The sequence below is a fragment of the Suricata suricatta genome, chromosome 9, assembly GCF_006229205.1.
Source record: "Suricata suricatta isolate VVHF042 chromosome 9, meerkat_22Aug2017_6uvM2_HiC, whole genome shotgun sequence".
In the NCBI taxonomy this organism is placed as follows: domain Eukaryota; kingdom Metazoa; phylum Chordata; class Mammalia; order Carnivora; family Herpestidae; genus Suricata; species Suricata suricatta.
In genome coordinates, this window is record NC_043708.1 from 116,620,964 (window position 1) to 116,645,190 (window position 24,227).

The 24,227-nt window shown below is 40.6% G+C and overlaps 1 pseudogene; it reads left to right on the top strand.

Annotated features, from left to right (window-relative positions):
• The first annotated feature begins 1,372 nt into the window (after nucleotides 1–1,372).
• LOC115302356 lies at nucleotides 1,373–8,965 on the top strand (annotated as a pseudogene).
• Nucleotides 8,966–24,227: the final 15,262 nt, after the last annotated feature.

Below are 24,227 nucleotides of genomic sequence, written 5' to 3' on the forward strand. Positions count from 1 at the left end.
TGCCACCAGCAGGATTTCTAACAGACAGACAGGGAGACCCAATCTTTTCCCATTCTCTGGGGTCCCTGCAAGCGCCGCAGGACTGAAACCCTCTCTCAAACCTTACACAAATGCGAGTGAGTGCCCTACCTACACCTGTATCTCCAACAGATGCCACACTTGCCACTCATATCTCCACGAATGCAAACAGGTAATGACACTTGCCCGTGGAATTCAGACACTTTGTTTCCCTCCCAAGGAGGACTTACACAAACAAAGCACACAGAGAAACATACCACACCATAAACAGATGCACAGAAAGACAGACACAAGTTGGCTCTATGGCTAAGCCAAGGGACCCAGCTTTCCCTTGTGCCGCCGGTGTAGGACCTGTTCCAGAGAGCCACCAGAATCCTGGCAAGAGGAGCCTCACTTACTCCAGCCCCAGGTTTCCCTTGCCAGCAGGCCGTTTTGACACCAGAGTCACAGAACCGACCCTCACCCGTGTATACTCGAGTCCGTCCTACAAGAGGAGACCTGCCCCAATCTTCCCCTGTACCTAAAGGGGTCACACTGCTGCCACCAGTGGGGACCCCCTGGACCAAGGGAGTCAAACTCCAATTGCTCCCCCTTGGCCCCCTGGGCTTCAACAAATGCTGGGGGGCTGGATCCCTCTCCGGACTTTTACACACAATGGGATCGTTTCGGCCACCCCTCGCCAAGGAGGAATTACACTTTGCCTCGGTCTTTCACGAGGACTTATTCTCTACCTCCCTTCCTCCACAGTGGGTCTGAGACGTCTCTTGGCACCCACGGTCCCTTGGCACCTACGAGCTTTCCATGGCACATCCACGTGGCTCCTTTGGGACCCCACGGAGGTTGTTTTGGCCACCTCCTGCCTAGGCCCCGCACACAAGGGCCCGCGCATACAAAAAACTAACCAGACAAACAAGAAAGACTTAGACACAGACTGACAAGAAATGAGTGCACTCACCAGCTGGCGATTAGGCCCAACGTGTCGGGGTCCCAGGAGCTCTGGGGGGGGAAGATTCCCGGCCAATGCATCATATGTAATACCCAAGATTTCTTTATCGTCCCCAAAAACCAGAAACCGCCAGGGAGACCGAGTCACGCATGCAAAAGCAAAGGGCTTTATTACGGGTTTAGGCTTGCCAGGGCCTAAACTCGGGCTCACAGACTTTACCAGCATGGTGGATCCATGCTGAGAGCCTAAAATCTTTTTTTAACTAAGAAAGTATAAAAATTACTAAATTCTTGTATATTTCCAAGGGTCAATGAACTGGACCATAGTGGCCATGAGTTCAGTGCATCAAATATTCCCCATTCCAGAGACAGGACTTATTCCTCCCTCCTTGGAGTGAGATGTGGCCACATGGCATTTTTTGACCACCAAAGTGTGAACAAAAATGATGTGTATCATTGCTGTAAAGAAGCTTTGAGGACTGAGGTAGGATTTACAATGGGGTCTTGCTGCCTGCCACAGAAACCATCCACACTCTAGATGGCACATTCCTGTCAGTCTGGGGACCAAGGTGACAAAAATATACAACCACCTGTAGACATGTGCCATGAAGAAAAAGTCTCTGCTTCTTTAAACCATGACATTTTGGAGTTATTACCACAGCAAAACCTAATCTACATGAAAATACAAAAATATAGTATCAGGATTGGGGGCATCATGAAGAATTTAGAACATGAGAGATTGACTTAGGTGCCAGGCCTCAGGGAAAAGAGGTTGGAAAATGAAACTAGTTTACACTAATTGTGATAGGTTGCAGTCAGTACATTTTTATGAGAAAATATAAATGAGTACAGAAAGGAATTGGCCAATTTTCAAGTAGAAATAGAATAGAATCTAAAATGTCATGAATTTGCAGAGTTGGAAAAGGGAACTTTTTCTCCATTCAAAATGGTCAAAGATAAAATGGAGGTGGCCTCTGAAGTGCTCTGCTCCTCAGTTTAGGAAGGCTTCAAAGATGAGGTGACTTCCAAGCGTTTTTGAAATAAAATCAGTGATCTACCAAGTTGTAAAAACAGTGAGGACTGTTCCAAACAGAATATCCATGGACAAGAGAAAGTACTCGTGAAGCAACTTGGAGTGTTTGGGGGAAATACAAATAGTCGATATTGCATCACAATAGCTTCCAAATTCTCCCAAGCTGAGGATACCTTTCTGTAAGTTCAGGATTTAAAACTGATGAAAGTGGACTTGTTTCAGATTCTACAGATCACATTTTGAAAATCATCTGAATGAGTAGCCAGCCTTGAGGGGTTATGTCATCTTTCAATGCCAAACCAAGAGAAAACAGAATCCGATCTAGTGCAGGAGTGACAGAAGAGTTAGAAGGGGGTCACTGTAGGTAAATTGACCAAATAGGAGACTCTTTCAATAGAGCATGAGAGAGTGGGGTTCTGAAATTTACAATGGCGCTGAGGACAGATTAAAGGGGATGTATTTCAGAGATATTTAGGAGAGAGACTCAACAGAACTGGACCACTGGTTACATGGAGGTTGGCAGAAGGATAGGGAGAAGAGAGGATCAATAATAAGTTCCAGATTTCCAACTTGGGGGACAGGATGAGTACAATTACTAACAACCAATACAAGGAATACAAGGTGAGCAAGGATGGCAATCAGGAGCAAAGGGATTGAGTTTATTTATGAACATGTTGAGTTTGGAATATTGGCATGAGTCAGTTTTTAAGTGTCTGTTGAAATTTAACACATAAAGAAGTTGAGAACTTTAGGCAGATGCTAAATGTTGGACATTGCTTAAATACTGAAAGAAAATATTTAGCACCACCACTCCACCCTCCAGCTTGGGAAAGGCAACATGAACCCAATATGAAGAGCCAGCTACCCCCATTCTTCCTGCCCATAGCAGGAGATCCAGTGTATCCACAGTGAGCCACTGTTTAATTTGAGCAGCAGAGAACTGTCTGTCACCATCTGGGAAGGAGACAGAGGGGAGAATTTTAACTATTTCTCCTTTTATTCCTGCCCCAGATAGCCCTTTATAGATTAAGTAAACCAGTGTTTATACATGTTTTTGTAGCTCCTATTAGCCAGGGTTCTGTCTCAAAGATGATTAGACACTGTGAAGAAATCAGCAGGTAAGACAGGGATTTGATGATTTCAAGCTTATCATGGAGACAGACCCCACAATGACTCCTCCGAGTCAACAGCATGATAAACAAATATCCTTAAGAAATTCCATTCCAATTACCAGCTGCTGAAAAAATAAAAGTAAACAACCTGTTTTTGATTGGACCAAGAGAGAATCATTTAATGATTATAGAATGATGTGCTCCTAAGGGTCAGGTTTCCTGGGAAACGGGCTCTGAGAACTGTGTGCAAGAGGTTCACTAGGAGTGCTCTCAGGAACCACACTGTCAGAGGAAGGAAAGCAAGAAAGAGCAGAGGGAGCGAGTGCACCATGATACCTCAGTACAGCTCATCTTTGAGACAAGAGAGCTGGGGATTTGTATTCACCCATGGACCAGTCCCTGGGTGCAAGTGGCTTCCAGGGAGCAGGTGTGATCCAGACATGTCAGTTCCCCTGTGGGTTTTTTTTTTTTTAATCTGAGTAAATGGTGATGGGTCTTTTTGGGGGAAGGACCATGTATGTCATTACCACATATCCTTGCCATGATGACATAGGGTCATTTTTCCTGGGTACTCAGCCTCTCTTCTAGTCAATGGGGTTCAGATTCAGGTTTCTAGACTCATTAACTGAAATAGAATCTGAAGATGAGATTTTTTTTTACTGAGTACTTTGCCTCAGAGAATGGATATACTATTTTTAAGAACTTCAGAGATTTTTTTCAGGGCAATTTCAACATAGAGAATGAAAACTGATGATCTTATATTCAGTACAAGAATTTTTTTTATATGTTTAAGCCCAGAAAAAGAAGTCTACGCATTACATGTACATGTCTACTAAAGTCTGTCTGTGTGTCTGTGTATATGTGTGTGCGTTTCCATTTTTCCCTGATGAAAAACAGTGCTTTTTGTGGAACTCCTGTTTAATTCCAGATTATTTGTTATATGAAACAAATTTCATTTGTTTCTTGCTCACTTCTTTTCCCCCATCATCATTCTAGACCCCAATTTCTATTTGAATCATCTTAAACCAATAAACATAGGCACAATGTATCACTCAGCAGACATCACTTGTCCTGAAATATACACCCTTTGCTTTTGCCAATACTGTCCATGGGAGTTATGACAATAATGTAAGGACAACAAGAATCACAGATGATGAATGATGCATTACAAATGTAATTTAAATTATATAATAGGATTACTACATTAAATACAAGAGGCCCAGTTAAATTTGACTTTCAGATCAACTATACACATGCACACACACGTATATACATATATATATACTTGTATATCAACTATATATACACATATACATTATATATCAGATATATAATGTATCTATTAGTGTAAGTATGCCCTATGCAATATTTGAGACACACTAAAAATCATTTGTTTATTAATATAAATTCAAACTTACTGTACATCTTATATTTGTTTTGCAAACTCTGACAAGCCTACTATATATTCAGTAGACATAATTCTTCCACATTTCTTACTTTTACTTCTGCTCTTCAATTTTATCTGTCATTGAAATCCACATTGCCCTTCCTCCTTTGCAGAGAAGTATTAGAATCATGGAAAAGACTGAAGATAACAGACAATGGGGCACATCTGGTTTTCTGATTTATATCATAGAAAAATTGGAACCAAACTGTTTTGTCATCTTAACACTCAAGTTTGTTCAGAAATTTAAACATTCTTGGCAGAACTTTTCAATAACCATCACACACAGATATACAATACCAGATTTTTTTTTTTCTGATCCACTTTTGGGTACATCATAAAATGAATCATCTCAAATACTAACACCCCAACCTTCAAATAATGTACAATTTTTGCTACATTATCCCAAAGTGCTAGAACTAGAATAATTGTTGATGAGTGCTCTCCTGTCTTTGTGTCATCTGGTCAGTTCTGGCAACCAGGCCAGACTCAGTCAAGCTTGGCTGCACTTCCCTGGGAAGCTGCTATCAGCAGGCTGTTCACTGGGAAGTGGTTGTGCTAGGAAGTGTCACTTGTCTAGGAGCAGGTAGGCTGTTGGCAGAGTGGAAGTAATGGAGACCTCTGTCTCCCATCACCCATTAGACTAGATCAGGCTTGGCAGGGGTCCAAGAGAGACACAGGCAAGGTTCTGTGAAGCATAGAGTCAAACTAACCAGATTTTCTTCCTCTGCATCCTATTAGCCAACACATGTAAAAACCAGATTGACAGAGGGGATTTCATTTTTTGCTGGAAAGAGCTGCAAAAGGCATGGATACTGGAAGGGCTAGAGAACTGGATTCATATTCCTAAACAATCTCCCCATCTTTAAATATATTGCTTAATAAGCAGATGTTATTTGGGAGAGAAAAAAGCACTCAGTGAAAAAAACCATGTCACAAGTTCCTTACTCTGGTACTTGGTCCAGAATAGTTGCCTGTCATTGTCATCTCAACATCCAAACAAACTCCTATGCAAAACTTAACAGCTCTCAACCACCTTTGTTCACTAGGTGATCCTTCATGGCTTCATGCAATCCAGAGCTTGTTGTGTTTATTAATAATGAAGCAGAAAAGCAAAATTCTTCCTTCACACCATCACCATATTCAGTTGGACATTAATGCTTACATTATCTGTGCTTTCATCAGGAAAAAACTGAGAAGTATATCATAAGCTGTACTTGTCATATTGGTGGTACTTCAGTGCACCCCTTGCCTCACATCCACCCAGCATTGTCCAAGGACCCTATCAATGCTATTTTTCACAAATATTACCTTATAGTCTAACCTCCCCAAATTTAGCTTTATTAGAAGACAGCAAAGGACTAATGTTTAGATATGTAATATTGAACATTTGATATTCTTGTCTTTAAATTCCATATTTTCTCTAATTTTTTGTTTTCCAAAAATCATTTCCTGTGTGAAACAACTTAAATTTTGTGGGTTTTTTCATATTTACACATTTTCTTTCTTTTTTGTTTATATATTTTTTATTTACTTTTTTCCTCCCAAAACTTCAATATAATTTATTGTCAAGTTAGCTAACGTCCACTGTATACAGTTTGTGGCTTCAGGAGTAGATTTCCAGGAATCATCACTTACTTATAACACTCAGTGCTCATCCCAACAAGTGGTCTCCTCAATGCCCATCACCCATTTCCCACTTTCCCTTATCTCCCCCCATCAACCCTCAGTTTGTTTTCTGTATTTGAGAGTCTCTAATGGTTTCCCTCCCTCTCTGTTTGAAACTATTTTTTCCCTATCCCTTCCCCCATGGTCTTCTGTTAAATTTCTAAAATTTCACATATGGGTGAAACATATGATATGTCTTTCTCTGACTTATTTCACTTAGCATAATACCCTCCAGTTGCATCCATGTTGTTGCAAATGGCAAGATTTCATTCTTTCTCACTGCCAAGTAGTATTCCATTATACATATAAACCATATCTTCTTGATCCATTCATCAGTTGATGGACATTTGGGCTCTTTCCATAATTTGGCTATTGTTGAAAGTGCTGCTAAAAACATTGGGGTATATGTGCACCTATGAACCAGGACTCCTGTATCCAAAGGATACAGGATACAGTGATATTGCTGGATTATAGGGTAATTCTACTTTTAATTTTTTGAGGAACATCCACACTGTTTTCCTGAGCAATTGCACCAGTTGTCATTCCCACCAAAAGTGCAAAAGAGTCCCCAACTCTCCACATCCTTGCCAAAATCTGTTAATTTCAGCCACTCTGGCCAGTGTGAGGTGATATCTTACTGTGGTTTTGATTTATAGTTCCCTGATGATGAGTGCATCTTTTCATGTGTCTCTTAGCCATCTGGATATCTTCTTTGGAAGTGTCTGTTCATGTCTTCTGCCCATTTCCTCACTGGATTCTTTGTGAGGTTTTTTGGGTGTTAGGTTTGTTACATTCTTTATAGATTTTGTATACTAACCCTTTATCCAATATGTTGTTTGCAAGTATCTTATCCCATGCTATAGGTTGCCTTTTAGTTTTGTTGATTGATTCCTTTGCAGTGCAAAATGTTTTTATCTTGATTAGGTCCCAATAGTTCATTTTTGCTTTTGTTTCTTTTGCCTTCAGAGACATGTCAAGTTACAAGTTGCTGCAGCTGAGGTCAAAGAGGTTGTTGCCTGTTTTTTCCCCTAGGGTTTTATGGTTTCCTGTCTCATATTTAGGTCTTTAATCATTTTGAGTTTATTTTTGTGTATGGTATAAGAAAGTGGTCCAGTTTCATTCTTTTGCATGTTGCTGTCTGGTTCTCCCTACACCATCTGTTAAAGAAGCTGTCTTTTTTCCATTGGATACTCTTTCCTGCTCTGTCAAAGATTAGTTGGCCATACATTTGTGGGTCCAATTCTGGGTTCTCTATTCTATTCCATTGGTCTATATATCTGTTCTCATCCCAATACTGTACTGTCTTGATGATTACAGGTTTCTAGTGGAGGCTAAAATCCAGGGTTGTGATGCCTCCTGCTTTGGTTTTCTTTTTCAACATTACTTTGACTATTTGGGGTCTCTTGTTTTTCCATACAACTTTTAGGATTATTTGTTCTACCTCTGAGAAGAATGCCAGTGCAGTTTTGATTGGGATTGCATGTAGATTGCTTTGGGTAGTATTGACATTTTAATAATATTTCTTCTTCCAATCCATGAGCATGGAATGTTCTTCCATTTCTTTGTGTCTTATCCACAATTTCTTCAATTTCTTCCTTAAGTTTTCTATAGTTTTCAGAGTACAGATCTTTTACATTTCCAGTTAGACTTATTCCTATGTATTTTATGGTTCTTGGTGCAATTGTAAAAAGGATCAAATCTACTTAAATTTTGAATGTGTCCTAGCTTCACTAGTCAGTGTATCTCTACAAATAAGATGCCAGGGATTTGTTTTCTCACCTTCAACCACAGTCATAAAAGCAAATTCAGATTATACAACATTATAAAGTGAACTGTACTCTTTTAAAAGGTTACTTTTATGTTAGATGAATTTCACCTCAATTTTTTAAAAAAGCTTTTTAAAAAAATCACAAATTTGGTACATGAGAAATAGCACTTCTGAGTAATTTGAGGGTAAACCTATTTGGTCTTCAATTTCTCAGATCATGGCCATTGTCACCAGTTAGTTTACAATGTGTGTCTTTTCTTAAGAAATAATCCAATAAAATTTGTACAACTTTCAGTAAACTAGGATTAAAAATAAATGATATTAATTTCACTTAGTTATGTTAGCACTGGCTTGATTTTAAATTATAATGATTTGGAATGTTTTGGAAGATTCAAGAGGGCAGTATAGGTATCAGCTGCTCAGCTCCCCATGACCTTGAAGATGCAGGAAGGAGTACCTGACCCCCAAGATGTCCTGTGAAACACTGAATAAATATCTTCAGGCTGCTCTGAAAAACACTGACCAAGACACAAGCCATGTCGCCATGGTTGTGGCTGAGCTAGAGAAGATCTTGAGCAGCTGTCCAGCTGTGGACTCTGTGGTCAGCATTCTGGATGGCACAGTGGAGAAGCTTAGTGTCCTCAAAAGGAAGGCGGTGGAGTCGATCCAAGTGGAGGATGAGAGCACCAAGTGTGCAAGCACAGAATCTAGCACCTCAAGGGGTATAGCAGCAACCAGCCCCTAGCAGCTATCATGAGGAAGAGGAAGCACATGAACCATACAATGGTGGGGCACCTACTGTGCTGTGGCTACAACATCTCAGTGAATTGGCACAACAGAGTGGTGTGGAAAGTTGGCTGAGCTTATCCAAGGTGGCTGATGCTGAGCCAGAAGTTCTGGTACAACTCTGTGTTCATCTTTATGCTGCAGGCCAGCCTCTCAGCCGTAAGGACACCACAGTATTCCAAGGGGGATAGTAGCTTCGAATCCCCACTGTGCAGCCACTCTCTGAACAAGCTAGAGTAGCCCCTGCCCCTTGCCCACTAAGCCAACTCCCGCCTGCTCTGCAGACCTCAGGCATCTCAGTGATGGAGAACAACCAGTGTCAAGGCTGCCAAATGGCTACAGCTACAACTCTCTGCTGTCTGTCCAAGAGCCAAAGAAGTGTTGCACTTCTCAGGAGCTGAGAAGGTGTACGTCATGTAGGCAACTCCCTATACCTGCATGCCCCCATGCCCTAGCACCCCACCCTGGCCTGCGTACCTGTGTTACTGGTTCTTGCAACCAAAGATCAGTGAGCAATGGTAGTTACTCCTAGAAAGAGAGGAGTCAGATGGAGCATATCTGTGCTTGGAGATGTGTTTCAGCTGGTAGGATTCTGAAGGGTGCGTGAGCTACATGATACCTTCCCTTTCAGAGAGACTTTCCTGCCTGGGGAGCTTCAGCTACTCTGGAAACAAGAGTCTATTATTTCCTGCACCTCTGACCCTTGTGTCCTCCCTCCATCAGTGCCTCACTCCCATCACCAACCAGCCAAGAAGGGTGGCAGCCACGCCCTATGAGCCTGTCCTGTAGAGAAGTCCAGTAGAGCTGCGGCCTCAGGACCTGACACATGGGGCTGGCTTCAGGTGTGCCATTTCAATGTCAGGTTATTGGTGCCACCTTATTTCCTGCTTGAGAATGTATTCATGTGGAAATCCACTGGACCGAGTTCTGCAGAAACCTTGCCGATGGCTCCCTAACTATAGATCTAACGCTGCTCCTTACAGTAACTAATAGTTCAATTGAAGTAAACACCTGTGACTTTTCAAATAAAGTGACCCACAGTAGTTTACACAAAACCATAGTCTCAAAGAGCTATAATGATTTATAACAATATGTAATAATCATTTGACATCTCCAAGTTGGTCACATTTTGTTTCACATGTACTTTTTTCCTTCTGACAGTTTCCAGGTGCTTGGCAATTTAATAAAGTGTGATAATATTTAACAAAATGTCCTACAGCTTGACAAGCATCATATATTTTCATAATAAAGTACTTGTTTCCAATTTAATTTCTACTGTTTACTTATTTACTATAAGTTGTCCACTGTTGGGGCATTGGTCCCATAAGATAAAAACTGTTCTGGACATAAGTATTGCATATAGGGTTTCATTCACTTCAACTATTCATTCATTTATTCATCTATTCATTGTTGAACTGAAATCAATAAATCTAATCAACATTTTGAATTCCCATTGTATATGTGACAAAACCAGGTTTGTAAAAGGCATAATCCCATTGCAAAGAATCTCAGTTTAGTTGGAAGACAGGTACATAAATAGCTCAGAGAGGGACCCTGAGCCTAACATGTGTGACAGGTGAAAGTTACTATTCTAGATAAAAGAGAGGCATCCCAGTGTTTTCTGTAAGGAATGACAAGTTGGATTTGCCTGAGACTGAGGCAGGGAGCCTTGGCAGAGTTCTGTGGTAGCCATCCTGAAAGATATGGGTCAGGCTGGAGCACATGGATGGATAGTGGCACCACTCAGAGTAATGTTTGAGGCCAATTTAAAGTGAAAGTAGGAGGGGCACCTGGGTGGCTCAGTTGGTTGAGCCCCGGCTTTGGCTCAGGTCATGATCTCACATTTTGTGGGTTCAAGCCCCGCATCGGGCTCTGTGCTAACAGCTAGCTCAGAGCCTGGAGCCTGCTTCAGATTCTGTGTCTCCGTCTCTCTCTGGCCCTCCCCTGCTCACTCTGTCTCTCTCTGTCTCTCAAAAATAAATAAAAAACATTTTAAAAAAATTTTTAAAAAGTGTAAGTAGGAGATAGTCACATTGAAGGAAAGGTAGGTTTAGTGGGGAAAGATAATAAGTACCTTTGGGAGCATGTCCCATTTGAGGTGAGAGTATGGTATTTAACTGATGATGGAAATTTTCAATATGAACCTAGAAGGAAGAGGATAAGCTGGAGGTTTCTACTTAGGCACCACTGCCATGTAGACAATCTCTGAAACCCTGAGAGTTACTAGAATCTCTCTGAGAAAAGGCTTAGAAAAAGCAATAGGGTAGGGAGAGGTCACGTTTAGAGAGTAAGAAAGGGCACAGTCAGAGACAACTGGGGAGCTCCACCCAACTCAACAGGACAGCCAGAGCCATGACATTTAACCACCCAAAACTTCTAGAATTCAAATACCTTGCTATGTTCACTAATATTACCAATTCTATTATTTTTATTTGTCTTATTACCTGGTCTCCAAATCTGCTTTTTCTTTCAACTTCCTAATTCATAGTTCTATCACTGTTCTTCTACTCATAAGTACCATGCCCCAGCATTCCTTTCAATCTCTCTTTTCCTACAGTGGGGAGAGGGAGAGTGCTGGGTGAAAGGCCAACAGGGAGAGAGAGTGAGCTCTCAGTCTAGTAGGTAATTTTTGTCCAGTGTCTCAAATTGGCTCCTTTCTATGTATCACCAAGGTAACTTTTAAAAAGCCATCTGTGGGTCCCCTATGGACACAGAACAAAATTTAATCGTTTTATCTTGACATCCAAAACCCTCCTCCATTTGCCCTTTGCCAGTACTGTTTCCAACTAATTCCTACACCTAGCCTGTGTTCATAAGCTCCAGGGTCCGGGGAAAGAAACATACTGAAGATGAGAACACAGAAGGCAGGTTCTCTCAAGCAAGAGATGAGTGAATTTTATTCTCTCTGTATGTGGTCTATGCCTCAGAGTCTCAAATGGCTTGGAGAAGTTCCCAGAAGGTAAGTGAGATGTTATTTATAATAAATGTATGTGTGGGGACGCCTGGGTGGCTCAGTCTCTTACGTGTCTGAATCTTGATTTTGGCTCAGGTCATGATCTCACAGTTTGTGATTTCAAGTCCTGCATCAGACTCTGCACTAACAGCATGGAGCCTCCTTGGGATTCTCTCTCTCTCTCTCTCTCTCTCTCTCTCTCTCTCTCTCTCTCTCTCTTCTCTCTCCTTTTGCACTCTCTCTTTATCTCCCAAAATAAACAAATAAATAAACTGAAAAGAAAAAATCTACATAGTACAGTTTTTGTTCTGCTCCTAGAACAAAGCTCCTAAAATCCTCAGAATTTTCAAAAAGCACTATAAAGGTGTGTTTTGTTATGTTAATAAAATGACTTTTGAAAGGTCCCTAAGTTCCCTAAGGATGGGGAGTGGTCACCAGAGGTACCAACCTGGTGACTAGGAGGTTGGAACTTTTAGTCCCACCTTTCCAACCTCAGGGTAAGGGAGAGTGATGAGATAATTTAATTAATTATATAATTTAAATAAACAGGGGCACTTGGCTGGCTCCGTTAGTAGAGCATGTGACCCTTGATCACGGTTGTGAGTTCAAGCTCCGTGTTGAGTGTAGAGATTACTTAAAATATAAAACCTTTACAAAATAGAAATAATAAATTAATAGCAAGTTGAAAATAATTTAATCAGTTCTGCATATATAATAAAACCTCCCTAAGAACCCAAAAAGATGGCGTTCAGGAGCTTCTGGGCTGGTGAACATATGGAGGTGCTGGTAGAGTGACGCTCCCAGAGAGAACATGTAAGCTCCATGACCCTTCCCCATACTTTGCCTCATGCATCTCTTCCACCTGTCTGTTCCTGAATTATATCCTTTTATAATAAACAGTGATCTAGTAAGTAAAATGTTCGCCAAAGTCTGTGAATCACTTCAGCAAATTAATCAGACCCAAGGAAGGGGTCATGGGAATCTCTGATTTATAATGGATTAGTCAAAAGCACTGGTGATAATCTGGACTTGCAATTGGCATCTTAAGGGACTAAGCCCTTAACTTGTGAAATCTGATGCTATCACAGGTGGGTAGTGTCTGAATTGGGTTAAATTGTAGGACAACCAGCTAGTATCAGAAAATTGCTCAGTGATATGGGGAGACTCCCTGCACCACATCAGAATTGGTGATCAAAACTGTAGATTCCACCTGAATGTCAAGCAGATCTAGGGGTACCAGGGCCATGCCAGAGGGACCCTTACACCAGGGTCAAGGAAGGTAGGTCTCAAAGGACAAATGGGAATCCCAGATTCTCTGGGATCTCTGGATCTCTGGCCTAGTTGGTGACAGGCCACCCTAGCAGTGGGCTGGGGGGTATTGTTGGGTCATCATATTCCCGAGCAAGATTGATTTACCTGCTACCTCACAGGGTCTGCTTTGGAACTGAAATGGGGCTACCTGCCAATGTGGGACAGCTGGTAACATTCCCCTGACATTACAGGTAAGAAAAGCTCTGTCTCAGAGAGGCCTGGTGATTGTCCACAGTCAGATGGGTCCACTTTCGGTCAGTCTAGGCCTTGGCCAAACCCTGCCATCTCTGTTCACCAGACTAACCCAGAGGAAAAGATACTCAAGTCACAGTTGTGTGATTTGTGTCAGTTTTTTTCCCTTTGTTCAACTTTTCCATCACGGTCTGCTATAAAAAAAAAATCCCGCTAGTGGCAGAGTGCTTTCCATCAAAGTCCCTTTTTAAGATGCCAGTCACCGTGCAAACTTTTAATGATAGAAAGCCATGCACAGAGTGAATTTTTATACCTTTTCATTCAAAGGAAAAGCTATAGGTGAACTCAGTCAGTAAGAGGTTTATAACAAGAAAAAAAGAAAATAGGAAGACTCAGAAGCTACAAGGCCAGGCCTCCCTTAAAACTGAATTGTCTTTGTCAAAAAGCTAAATCCATGGCTCCATACAAATATAGAACAGACATGTGTCAAAGACTTATCTACCCAGCAGTGACAGGTCCAGCGGGACAAAAAACTGGTTCAAAGAGAGTTCATGGGATGAGGTCTAGAGTATCACTCAAGAAGGAAGAAAGAAAAGAGCCACGAAAATAAGTTTGCCAAGTTAGAGACAAATATCATAATGGGGCAAAGTTTAATTTAAAAAAACTCTAAAGACTTTTGTATGATATTCTCCATTGGACACAAATGTTTGCATCTCTACTGACCAATTATAAGTTTACTGGTAACCTTGCAGGATCTTGGCCTATGTGGAGGAAACTAAAATGGCCCCAGAACTTCTCACTGTAGTCCCCAATACAGCGAACATGATAAAATAGCACGTGGTTATGTAACTTCACATGGCAAAAGGAATTGTGCACATGTAACTGAGGTTAATAATTACTTGACTCTGAGTTCATCAGAAGGTAAACTGCCCAGGTGGGACTCACCTAGTCATGTGCCTTTTTTTTTTTATAGTTTATTGTCAAGGTGGTTTCCATAGAACACACAGTGCTCATCCCAACAAGTGCCCTCCTCCATACACATTACACCCTTTCCCATTTCCCCATTTGTCTATTTGGGGTCTTTTGTGGCTCCATACAAATTTGAAGATAGTCTGGTCTAGCTTTAAGAAGAATGCTGGTGAATTTTGATTGGAATTGCATTGAATGTGTAGATTGCTTTGGGTCATAATGATATTCTAACAATGTTTATTCTTCCCATCCATGAGCATGGAATGTTTTTCCATTTCTTTGTGTCTTCTTCAATTTCCTTCATAAGTTTTCTATAGTTTTCATCATACAGATCTTTTACATCTTTGGTTAGGTTTATTTCTAGGTATGTTATGGGTTTCTGTGCAGTTGTGAATGGGATCAATTTCTTGATTTCTCTTTCTGTTGCTTCATTATTGGTGTATAAAAATGCAACCGATTTCTGAACATTAATTTTGTACCCTGGACTTTGCTGTATTCATGGATCAGTTCTAGTAGGTTTCTCATGGAGTCTATGGGGTTTTCCATGTAGAGTATCACATCATCTGTGAAAAGTGAAAGTTTGATTTCATCTTTGCTAATTCTGATGCCTTTTATTTCCTTTTGTTGTCTAGTTTCTGACACTATATTAAACAACAGTGGTGAGAGTAGATATCCCTGTAGTGTTCCTGATCTCAGGGAGAGAGCTCTCAGTTTTTCCCCATTGAGGATGATATTAGCTGTGGGCTTTTCATAAATGGCTATTATGATGTTTAAGTAAGTTCCTTCTATTTCGACTTTCTCAAGGGTTTTTATTAAGAAATGATGCTATATCTGGTCAAATGCTTTTTCTGCATCTATTGACAGGATCATATGGGGTTTTTACCTTTCCTTTTTTAAGTGATGTATCACATTGATGGATTTGCAAATATTGAACCAGCCCTGTAACCCAGGAATGAATCTCACTTGATCATGGTGGATAATTCTTTTTATATGCTGTTGAATTCGACTTGCTTGTATCTTGTTGAGGATTTTTGCATTTGTATTCATCAAGGATATTGGTCTGTAGTTCTCTTTTTTTGTTGGGTCTCTGTCTGGTTAGGGAATGAAAGTGATGCTAGCTTCGTAGAATGAGTCCAGAAGTTTTCCTTCTATTTCTATTTTTTGGAGTAGCTTGTGAAGAATGGGTATTAACTTTGCTCTAAATGTCTGGTAGAATGCCCCAAGGAAGCAATCTGGCCCCAGGCTCTTATTCGTTCGTAGATTTTTGATAACTGAGTTGATTTCTTCACTGATTATGGGTCTGTTTAGATTTTCTATCTCTTCCCATTTGAATTTTGGTAGTGCATGTGTGTTTAGGAATTTGTCCATTTCTTCTAGCTTGTCTAGTTTGTTGGCATATAATTTCTCATAGTATTCCCTGATGAAGCTTGTATTTATGAGGGAGTGATTGTAATAGATCCATTTTCATTCATGATTTTGTCTATTTGAGTGTTCTCTCTTTTCTTTCTGAGGAATCTGGCTAGAGATTTATCAATTTTGTTTATTTTTTTCAAAAGCCAACTCTTAGTTTTGTTGCTCTGTTCAACTGTTTCTTTTGGATTCTATATTGTTTATTTCTGCCTTGATCTTTATTATTTCTCTTCTTCTGATGGGTTTTGGGTGCTCTTGCTGCTCTCTTTCTAGCTCCTTTGGGTTTGCTATTAGATTTTGTATTTGAGCTTTTTCTAGTTTCTTGAAATAGGCCTAAATTGCAATATACTTTCCTGTTAGGATCACTTTTGCTGCATCCCAAAGAGTTTGTATTTTTGTATTTTCCATATTTTTTAAATTTCTTCTCTAATTGCCTGATTGGCCCAATTGTTTTTTAGTAGGGTGTTCTTTAACCTTCATGTTTTTAGGCACCCGGCTAGCTCAGTCAGTAGAGCATGAGACTCTTAACCTCAATGTTTTTGGAGGTTTCCTAGACTTTTTCCTGTGAGTGATTTCAAGTTTCATAGCATTGTGATCTGAAAGTGTGCATGGTATGATCTCAATTATTTTATGTTTACTGAGGGCTGCTTTATGTCCTAGTTTGTGGACTGTCTTGGAAAATGTACCATGTTTACTCAAGAAGAAATTGAATTTCTAGCCTCAGGATATAGAATTTTAAATATATTTGTCAAATCCATCTGTTCCAATATGCCATTCATGTCCATTGTTTCTTTAGTGATTTTCTGTCTAGTTGATCTATCTATTGCTGTAAGTGGAGTATTAAAATCCTCTGCAATTAGCACATTCTTATCAATAAGATTATTTCTTTTTGTGATTGTTTTATGTGTTTGGGTGCTCTTAAATTCTGTGCATAGACTTTTACAATTGTTAGCTCTTCCTGATGGATAGACCCTGTAATTATTATATAATGCTCTTCTTCATCTCTTATTACTGCCTTTACTTTAAAGTCCAGATTGTCCTATATAAGTACAGCTACACCAGCTTTCTTTTGGCTCCCCTTAGCATGATAGATATTTCTCCATCCCCTTACTTTTAATCTCAAGGTGTCTTCAGGTCTAAAATGAGTCTTTTGTAGACTGCAAATAGATGGATTTTTGGTTTTTTATCCATTCTGCTACCCTATATCATTTGATTGGAGCATTTAGTCCATTTACCTTCAGTGCTTTTATTGGAAAATATGGGTTTAGAGTCAATGTGTTCTCTGTCAGGTTCATGCTTGTAGTGATGTCTCTGGTACCTTGTGTTCCTTGCAATATTTTCCTCAGAGAGTCCCTCTTAGGATTTCTTGTATGGTTGATTTAGTGGTGATAAATTCCCAATTTTTTGTTTATTTGGAAAAACCTTTATCTCTCCTATTCTGAATGACAGGCTTGATGGATAAAGGATTCTTGGCTGCATATTTTTTCTGTTCATCACCTGAAAGATTTCCTGCCATTCCTTTCTGGTCTGCCAAGTTTCAGTAGAGAGGTCTGTACCTACTCTGATAGGTTTCCTTTTGTATGTTAGGGCCCTTTTATCCCCAGCTGCTTTCAGAACTCTCTCTTTATCCTCATATTTTGCCAGTTTCACTATGATATGTCATGAAGAAGATCAATTCAAGTTATGTCTGAGGGGAGTTCTCAGTGTCTCTTGGATTTCAATGTCTGTTTCCTTCCCCAGATTGCAGAAGTCTTCTGCTATAATTTGTTCAAGTACCCCTTCAGCCCCTTTCTCTCTCCCTTCTTGTCTGGAATTCCTATGATACGAATATTGTTCCGTTTAATTGTATCACTCAGGTCTCGAATTCTCCTTTCGTGCTCCTGGATCAATTTATCTCCCTTTTTCTCGGCTTCTCTTTTTCTATACTTCTGTCTTCTAATTCACCTACTCTCCTCTCTGCTTCTTCAATCCGTGCAGTGGCCACCTCCATTTTATTATGCACCTCATTCATAATATTTTTTAATTCATCACAACTATTTTTAAGGTCCATAGTCTCTGTTGCAATAGCTTCTCTGATGTGTTGCATGCCTTTTTCTTTCTTTTTTATTATTTTTTAATGTTTTTAATTTTTGAGAGACAGAGAGAGAGCATGAGCAGGGGAAGGTCAGAGAGAGAGGGAGACACAGAATCCAAAGCAGGCTCCAGGCTCTGAGCTAGCTTTAGCACAGAGCCCGAGACAAGGCTCGAACCCACGAACCATGAGATCATGACCTGAGTCAAAGCCAGAAGCCAGACACTTAACTGACTGAGCCACCCAGGTGCCCCTCCATGCCTTTTTCAAGCCCAGTGATTAATATGACAATTGTTCTAAGTTTTTGCTCAGTTATGTTGCTTATATCTGTTTTGACCAATTCTGTGGCTGTGACTTCTTCCTGGAATTTCTTTATAGGAGAGTTCTTCCATTTCATCATTTTGTCTAGCTTTCTGTCTCTCATCAGTTTTAAAAGCTAATTATGCACTCTGTACCTCTGAGTATTGTTATATTAAAAGAAGCTCATTGACTGTCCAGGGCCTGTTCATTCTGGAAGTGTTCTTTTAATGGTGTCCCTTGGTCTCTCTTGTTGTGCCTTTTATTTTTATTTTATTTCCCTACTTGTAGTGATATTTGGGGCTCTCTACCATGTATACTTTGGCTTGTTTCTTGAGGTAGCCCTTCACAATTATGAATCTCTTTTCTGAGTGGCTTTGAGTAAGCTACTTGATCTTCCTGTACCCCAAGTCTTTTTTTGTGTGTGTGTGGCATTTTTCCATTCAATCATTCAACAATTTATAGATTGTCCACAAGCATGTCAGGCACTATGCCACATGTAGATCATGTGTTTTTAATAAAGAAATGTAACTCAGGAACAGCCAGATGGAAGAGATGCACAAGGCAGGGTACCAGAATGCATCAGGAGCTTCTAAGTCTTCCAGGCACTCCACTCTCCCAGAACCTCCACTAGTTCACCAATCATGTGCTTTCTTAAAAGCAGAGACTTTTTTCTCCAGCTAGTGGCAGAAGGGAAATCAGAGTATGGGATTTATGAGAAAAGGTTCTTGGTTGCTGAGAGGTAGGAGGCCATGTGACAAGGACCCAAAAGCAGCCTGTAGGAGTTAAGTGTGTCCCATGCTGATGACCAGCAAGGAAATGGAACCTATTCCTAGAACCTCAAGAAGTTGTCAACAATCTGAATCCTACTAAAAACCAAAATCAAACAAACAACAGTCACATGAAGGAGGACAAAAAGTGCAAGAACAATCTACCTCATAATCCATTCATGCCCTTCTTAACTATCTTCCAGATCCTGCAGTCTCTGCTCCATCCCAGGACAGAAGAGAATAAGGCACCATCCTACTGGCAAATCAGCAAGCTCATGTTTTTCCAACAATTTTACCTAGACCTACACAGTAAGAAATATATTTAACACTGAAACCCATATGAAACACTGAAACCCATATGAATCACAGAAAACAAATACCCACGAATATTACAGGCAACGTTTTACAGAAAACCTTACCAACACCTTGGTCCCAGACTTAAAGTCTCCAACACTATAAGACCATAAATTACCATTGTTAAGACGCCCACTCTGTGGTGTTTTGCTATGGCAATCCTAGTAAATGAATACATGATGTACTTTGATATTTCCTAGTCTGTTCCATTTCTTCCTTTTTTTTCAATTCTATTTAGGACAAAATTGATTTCACAATGATTAATGAACCACACCCACAACTTGAAGAACTGATAAAACTCTACAATCTTTCCTTTCTCTACACCAATAATAAGGCATGTGTTACCAATAGCATCAAGAGTGAAGGATTTTATGTATTCAGTACAGAGGATTGACTTGAGTGATAGGATATAAATGTAATGCCTTTAATGGGGGAAACTAACTTCTCTAATTATACCTGACACAAAAATAAATAATAATACTCCCATGGGGCACCTGGAAGGTTAAGTGTCCAACTTTGGCTCTGGGCATGATCCCATGGTCTGTGGGTTCGATTCCTGCATTGGGCTCTGTGTTGACAGCTCAGAGCCTGGAGCCTGATTCAGACTCTATGCCTCTCTCTTTCTCTGCCCCTCCCTGCTTGCACTATGTCTCTCTCTCTCTAAAAAGAAATAAACATTTAAAAAAATACATGAATTTGAGTTTAAGGAGAGGAAAGCAATTTTTTTTTTTAGTTCTCTCTGAAGTTATGGTTTCACTCTCAGAGTGGGTTGTGGTTATTTCCATGTAATACTGCAAAGAGGAAAATAAGGAATGTGCCTTTGGTTTTGATGCTATCCATCCTGAGAACCATGGGAAAGAGTACTACATCTAGGCTTGGAGAAATAATTTCTCTGCCAAATAGACAGGAAATAATACCAAAACTAAGTCAGGGCTTCTAGTATTTCTAAGGGTAGGACACTACCCAAATCATAAAGTCCTGCTCTTTGAAGAGCTAGAAAACTAAATTTGGAGGAAATATCATCATCATCATCATCATCATCATCATCACCATCATCATTATCATCATCATTATATACTTTAGGAATTATAATTGAACAAGTCCATGTATAAGTATGTACTAAACAAAACAGTTCCCACAAATAGCATTTCAAGGCCTATAGGATCTTCCATGAATCAGGTGTTGGTGCACAAAGGGGCCAAGCCTAGAGTGTAAGCTGAAGGCCCCATGCTCTGAAGCCAGATGAGAGTGGGAACAGGGCCATATGATGTTCCCTGTGAGTCACTGCTTCTCAGGATTTCTTTTATTTCTCATCAGGATTCAATGAGGAGTAAGCACCTTGTTCCCATAAAGCCCTTAGAATAGTGCCTGCTGTACTCTCTCTTCTCCAGGAGTGTTGGTCCTTATTTGAACACAAAACACCTGTGGGTTTTGTGAAAATGCAGATTCTGGGGGTGCCTGGATGGCTTAGTTGGTGAAGATCATCATCTTGTAGTTCATGGGTTGGAGCCCCAGCTCAGGCTCTGTGCTGACACCTCAGAACCTGGAATCTGCTTCAGATTCTGTGTCTTGCTCTCTCTCTGCCCCTCCCCCACTCGTGTTCTGTCCCTCTTTCTTTCTCTCTCTCTCTCTCTCTCAAAAATAAACAAACATTAAAAAAAGATAAGAAAAGAAAATTCAGATTATGACTCAGGGCCTGGGACAGGGCCTGAGGTTCTACTATATATATATATATATATATAGGCAAAGAACAGGAACCCATGTCCTGTTTTGACATCTCTTTTTTCTTTTTATACATAGAGAGAGAGAGAGGGAAAGAGAGAGAGAGAGAATCCTTTTTTTAAGTTTATTTTGAGAGAGAAAAGAGAGTGAGTGGGGGAGGGGAAGAGAGAGAGGGAGACACAGATGCAGGGCTCAAACTGGTGAACTATGAGATCATGATCTGAGCTGAAGTAGCACTTAACCAACTGAGCCATCCAGGTGCAGAGAGAGAGAGAAAACGAGAGAAGAGAGAGAGAGAGAGGGAGAATTTTAAGCAGGCTCTATGTTCTGCACTGAGCCCAATGTGAGGCTCAATCCCATGACTCTGGGATCATGATCTGAGCCTAAATCAAGGGTTGGATGCTCAACCAACAGAGATACCCAGGCATCCCAGGCTCTACTTTTTTACAAGCTCTCGTGTTATAGTGATGATGCTGGTTGCTGGCCCTATTTTGTATAGCAAGGATCAAAAACATGCAAAAAAAATGTCTTATCATGGACCAGAGGAGGTTTAATATGGTTAATCATTTTAAACATCTGTGTATGTATGTATAATAAATAAAATTAATATAGAATCAATTTAAAATAAATAATATATAATATATAATTTGCTTATGTAAATATGTGTGTGTGTGTGTGTGTGTGTGTGTGTATTTAAAACTTATGCAATAATGCTATACTCAGCAACAGAAAGTATAAACCAAGGACCAGGTCACAGCAGGTAGCTGGAATAGAAATGCAATGTGCAGCATCTGGAGTTTAAAGTAACTCAACTCTGTAATTAGAGAGGAATCACCAAACCTGTAAACACCAGGGCTTGCCAGCTCACACAGTTGCCCAATCACAGCTTCTGCCCAGCTGGTGAAACTCAGAGGTCTTTCCAAAGTTATTTAAATGGTTTATGCTCCACTGAAGGACCCTGGTGGGCCCTCCTTGGGATATCCCATGGTTCCTGCACCTGGACCCTCTACTCATGTCTTTTCCAAAAAGCAACTGGAATTTCAGAAAGCTTCATAACAACTCACCTCTAGTTCTATCATCCTCACTAAGCAAAATGTTTTCCTCTCCGGCTCCTTTCTTGACTTTGCCCCACCCCAGAGCTTGAGAGAGTGTAACACCATTATTCCATGCCACATTACTGATGCTCTCTGAAATGCAAAAAAGGGATGTCAAAACAGGACATGGGTTCCTGTTCTTTGCCTATCATATAGCACGTGGCTTTAGATGGGTTGCTGCTTCTCTGTATTCCTTATCTTTAAACTGACCAGAAAAATAATTCTTGCCCATATTCCCACCATGTCACTGGGATCCTTTTCCCAAAGCCCCCAGCCCTTTGCATACTGTGGCACCTTCTGTTCTGGTGTCCAACTCCTCACCCACCACTACCACCACCACATGGGTACAAAGCAGTCCTTAGGAGCCTCTCCTAGGGAAAATGAAAAAGAAAGAAAGCTGCTGGACCTCATTCATAAGCTGAGAACTGGCAATTAAAAGCACAGTAAGAGAGCTCAGAAGTGTTATAAACAGAGAAAGAAGTGGTCAGAACAATTTCTAAATGGGTAGACATCTGTTAGAGATAAAATTCTATTGGGGTTTATAACCCTAAACATGAAATGTTTCAGAGTAAACACTGAAAAAGGCAGTTTTACACCAACAAAAATAGCAATACCTCAGTATCTTAAAGTAGCTCAGTATACTAAAGTACAGCTTGCTTACCCCCTCCAAAAATATTGACACTACAGAAATAGCTTGAAACCCAAATGAAAGTGGACAGAAAGTGGGTCAGGGTGTCTGCAGAAAACTGCTTCTCTGGAGGAAGCCTGGGGACAGCCAGGCAGAAGGTGGAAGAAAAGGCCCCACAGCCTCCCCAAACCCCTCCCACCCAGCTGGAACACCCACAGGAAGCCTCATTACTGACTTTCCTTTCTTTCCTTCTTTCTTTCATACATTGGTTGCAGCTTGGATTCAAGTTTCTTCAGACACAGACTTCTCTGTTTCCAACACCCTCCTGGTGTTTTAAGGAGACTTCATCTATATTATTCAGGGTTCTCTGGAGACACAGAGCTGATAAGATATATATAGACACACAGAAAGAGATTTAGTATGAGGGATTGGCTCATGTGATTATGGGAGCAAAGAAGTCCCAGAGTCTGCTGTCTGCAAGCTGGAAGTCCAGGAAAGCTGGTGGTGTGGTTACGTGCAAGACTGAAGCCCGAAAATCAGAAGCAGTAATGTCTGAGAGCAAGAGAAGACCCATGTCCCAGCGTAGGCAGAGAACACATTTCTCCTTCCTCTGCCTTTTTGTTCTATCTGGGCCCTAAAGGATTAGATTATATATACCTACCTGCATTGGTGAGGGCAATTTGCTTTACTCACTTTGCCAATTCAAATGTTAATCTCTTCAAGAGATACCCTCCCAGACACACCCAGAAATAATGTTTTGCCATCTATCTGGACACACCTTAGCCCAGTCAAGTTGCATAAAATTAACCATGATACCAGCCAACTCACATCTCAGGAAAAACTCCCATTCTGAGAAGGTTCTTCTATTACAACTGGTCAGTCTTGATGCTGTAACCACTACTGTTACCCAAGGTTGTAAAATTCTAAAACTCCAACAGAACCAAAAGGTTGTACCCTCCACATAAGTTAGGAAGTGTTGGAGCGTTGCCTGGTTCCAAACCTAATGTCAGATGAAGACAACACCTCATCCAGGTCAAGATTTGCACCCCAGGTCCCCAAGCAAACAGCTAAGAATCCTGTGATAACTCTCCTCAAGGAACTCAAAGATATCAACAGGATAGGGAAAAACCTTGTATGACTCCGGAGGACGGGGAAGCCAGCCCACGTACCCCCAGCCGAACGGTCCCTGAGTAGGTGGCTGGTGTCGGCGAACTATCTGTAGGAAAGAAAGAAGACAGACAATGTGAATGGTGGTAAAGCCACACTTTACTAAGAAAGTCAGTGTCTTTTATGCCATAGGGGTTTACACATTTTTTTTTCTCTTTAATGATTACAAAGCTTATGGTCCTTGAGAGAGTAAAAACATGCTCTGGGAAGGATCATTTTTTTTATCACAAAAGAAAGAAGAGCCGTGAGAACAGAAGTAAAAAAACAGGAATGAGGGAGTCTGTCTCTCAAAGAATCTTCTTTTCTTCAAGGTCCTTCAACAGTTATGTCTGGGCAAGACGCTTATCATTCATGGGTTAATTTTAGACAGAGGATTGTGTTTGCCCCAACAGCAGGCAATGAGCTGGGAACAGAAATAAAGGGAAAGCAGGTGCCACTAACTGACCCAAGTTGATTCAAAACTTAAAGGTATATGCCTTCATTGCTTTTGCACAGCAATGAGAAAAACCTCAAAT